Source organism: Pteropus alecto, unplaced genomic scaffold, assembly GCF_000325575.1.
Source record: "Pteropus alecto unplaced genomic scaffold, ASM32557v1 scaffold67, whole genome shotgun sequence".
NCBI classification, from domain to species: domain Eukaryota; kingdom Metazoa; phylum Chordata; class Mammalia; order Chiroptera; family Pteropodidae; genus Pteropus; species Pteropus alecto.
The window spans coordinates 5,012,346-5,016,272 of record NW_006441061.1 but is presented as its reverse complement, the minus strand read 5'-3'; positions in this window follow the sequence as shown (position 1 = coordinate 5,016,272).

Here is a 3,927-nt window from a genome sequence, read left to right as displayed (position 1 = left end):
AGGAGCGGAGGAGGCGGGGAGGCGGGCGCGGGACCCCAGCCCCGCCCGCCGGTTGTCCTCGGCGTTCCAGGCCCTTTGGGGGTGCCCTACCTCCGCCACCCGTTGCCAACTCGGTGCCTGAGCCAGACAGAATAGCTGTGGTACCCAGGAATGGCCCCATCTCGGGTCTCAGCACATGCTGTTCATTCTACCTGAAACACTCTTCCCATCTTTTTCTTCCCGCCTGAGCCCAGCTCCCGTCTCTCCTTGCGGGCCCTTCCAGAAACGGCTCCCTCACCCCGTTCCCAGGTGTCCTTCTCCCTGGCCCCTGCCGCAACACCCCTGCGGCCCACACTCTCTAGAAGCCTGGTCCCCCCAGGCCTCTGGCCATGAGCTCCAGAAAGGCATCCTCGTCCCCCCCGCCAGCCCTCAGCCTGGACAGCTGCGGGTGGCTGCTCTACAAACAGGGAGGACTCCTTCAACAATAGCGGTCACAATAAGGGTGGCCTTTGGGGCAAGCCAGTCCCAGGGGGCTGCCGAGAGAATTCCCGGCTCCTAGAGTATGTCGCAATTTCTTGGGCCGCCATAGCCTCAGATCACAAAGCTGGGCGAGCCTTTTCCCCATCTCCAGCTCAGGTCCTGCCCTCACTGTGCAAGGCCCCCAGCTGCTGCCGCGGCTGTGGGCTCAACAGCTGACAGCCCCTCAGAAAGGCCCAGGGCCTGATCCCCGGCCCCAAAGTCCCATGATGCACTGCAGCAGCCTCCTAGAACCTTCTCCTTTGCCAGGGAGCTGATTTCCCGGCCTCCCTAGCGCCCCAGAGCAGCAAACTGGCGACGGAGTTCGAGTTCCAACCTGCAGTTGGGAGACACTGAGGCCCACTCGCACTAAGGGGTGCGAGTTTCAGAGCTAGTGGGACAGGGTTGGCGGCATTTGGCTTCGGGAAAGAGAGAGCCCCGCCCCCCGCCCCAGGCTAGATTCAAACCCGGGACTCTATTCAACCAAGGCCTCGATGTATGTACTAATATTGCGTCTCAGGAACCGATGTTTTAATACACACTTATAGCACAGCACCGTGTAACTGGCTGTACATGCGCACAAATACAAGAGCAGCCCAGAAACCGGCCCTCTCCTGCCTCCCCAGGAGGGGAAGGGGCTGGGGGTAGGCGGGGTGTAGTGGGTGGGAGGGATGCGGAGATGGGCATGCTGCCTGCAGGAGCTGCGGCCTGGGTGGGCGAAACCAGATGTGAGCTTCGGCCCCACCCCCAGCTCCAGCTTTCCTGTGGCTGCCTCCCCAGGGTATCGGGTGTTCTGTCTGCAGCTCCCTACGCCACTCCAGCTGCCCTTACCCAGCCCACTCTCTGCTCTCTTGGGTTCGGCAGGCAGAGAGGGGAAGGGAGACCGAATGGAGGGCTCACCCTGGCTCAGCAGGACACCTGACCCCCCTGGGACAAGCTTCTCGGTCTGTTTTCTCATCTATCTTGGAAGGCTGGACGAATTCTCCTTCTTCCTTTTAGCAAATGTTTACTGAGCACCTGCTATGTGCCACCCCTGTGCTAAGTGTGGGGATACCTCTGAGGATGGGAGAGTCAGCATGTCGTGGAGGAAAAAGACACGAGTCAAATAGACCCATAAACAGGAGCTATCATGGTAGATCTCCAGGCTCAGAGAAAAGGCTCTCACCCAGCCACAGACAGCAGGGAAGGCTTCCTGGAGGAAGTGGCACGAATGAATCGAATGGCCAGGGCGAGGAGAGTGAGCTGTGGGCGGGGAATTCCGAGTGTGGAGGCAGAGAAGTGAGTGGGCCGGATTGTGTGAGTGGGAGAGAGGAGGGAAGAGCAGGCTGGTGTGGCAGAGGGCTGGGGAGGGCCTGGTTGTGGACCTGGGAACCCATGAATGCCGAAGGCCAGGATGTCCCCACTGCCAAGTTGAGGAACACAAAGGGCGGGACGGAGCCAGAGAAGCAGGAGGGTCAAGGTGGCGGTAAAAGAAAATCGCAGCCTGGGTTTCAGACCCCACCTGGAATGGAGTGGCCAGAGGCTGAACTGGAGGAACCCAAGCTCAGCTCCAAGGAGGTGTGATGGGTGGGGCTGACCCAAGGGTGGCAAAGGCCTGTGACTCACTCCTTTCCACTACCGTGGCCAAACTCCTGTGTCCCTTAGGTGCAATCCAAATGGTCCCTCCACTGTGAAGACTTCCCAGGTCCCCTCCCCCTCCTCCACTCTGTCCCCTCTGTGATTTCAGGATCTTTAGACAGATTTTCTCAAACAGCATCTTTGCTGAACACCTACTATGTTTCAAGTACTTGCTGAGGACTCTGCCCCAGCGAGGGAAACAGCCTCCACAGCTGGGAAGGGCAGGACCAGGCTAGGGGCTCACGACCACCAACCTCACCCCAGGCTCTGAATGCAGAGCTGGGCCACCTCCCCCTCCGTGCGATGCTCTTCCCTGCCCCTCCCATCTGTCAGATCCCAGCTGTCCTCTCCTCCAAGCGGCCCTCCCAGGACTGTCCCTCTGAGGCAGTCAGAGGTCTGCACCTCCCCCACTCCGCATCACACTCTCCATCCCTCTCTCATGTCCTTCGGAGCTCTTTTCACAACTGCAGCTCTTTCTCCTTTGTCTACGTGGTTATAGACTCTCTCCCCACGTAGACGGAGGTTCCCGGGAGGCATAGACTGTGCGTCTCGCTCACAGCTGTGTCCTCACATTAAAAAGGATTGGGTTGCGCTTCAAACAGGGAAGACTTCAAACAACAGTGCATAAGCAAGAAAAGTGTTTATTTCTTGCTGAAGTAAATACAGGCAGTCGGGGCTGGTATGGGGCTCCATGGCTGCTGGGGACCTGGGCTCCTGTTTAGTTGCTCTGCCATCCTCAACACGCGGCTTCGACCTCACAGCGCACAATGGCTGCTCAAGCTCCAGCCTCTGTGCCCACATTCCGGTGAGCAGAAAAGAGAAGGGAAAAAGGATCCTCACCTGTCCTTTAAGGAAACTCCCAGGAAGTGATGCAAATCACTTCTGGCAACATCCTATTGGCCAGGACTTGGTCACATGGCCAGCTCTGGCTGTAAGAGAAGCTGGGAAATGTAGTCTCTAAGCCAGGAAGCCATGTGCCCAGCTAAGGATTGAGGATTGCTAGTCTTATGGAAGAGGAGGGAAGAGACTTAGCAACGTGTGTCGCAGTCTCCACCTATAATAATAAAAATAACAGCTGATGTGTTTTCAGTACTTTACTTTGTAGTCATTCACTGAATCCTCATAATAACCCTTAAGGTAGGGAAACTGAGGGACAATATTGGTCAAAACAGCTGCCCAAGGCGACCCAGCTGGTGAGTAGCAGAGCTGGCATTTGGACCTAAAGCAATCTGCCTACAGGGCTGACTGTCTCGCTCACTGCAGTGCCCGCTAAATCGCTAGAGAATGAATGACGGACCTAACTGAATTTGCTCTCGTCCCCATGTGCCCATAAGTTGACAGGACGCCCCTCATCGTGGGTTCCTCCCCTGCCCCTTGGGTTGGCTCAAGGGGCTATGGCCTCCAGGACTGAGGCAGGGATTTTGGCCATGGGGAGGGGAATGACGGGCAAGGCCATCTGTGATGGAAGGTTCCAGAGAACCAGGGGGCAGGGGGATATGGAGGCAGCCTCAGGCTTCCTTCAAAAAGTGAGACTGAATCAGGATGAAAAGAAAAACTTCCGGGGCAGTGTGGAGCCTGGGGCGGCTCTAGCTGAGCTTCTGGCTGCTGGGGTGTCCAGATCCTGGTTGGGGTTCAGGCAGGAGAAACTGAGAGTGGGGTGGGCTCTTGCCTGGCCCCACGGGAGCCCAGGGTGTTGGCCAGCCAGCCTTCCTGCGACGCCTCCCTTAGGTGGCTGCCTCTCCCAAGTTGTCCCTGCCGAGGAGCTCTTCCTGGGGACATTTTCCTACTCGATCCACCTGGGTTTGGCGCTGGGAG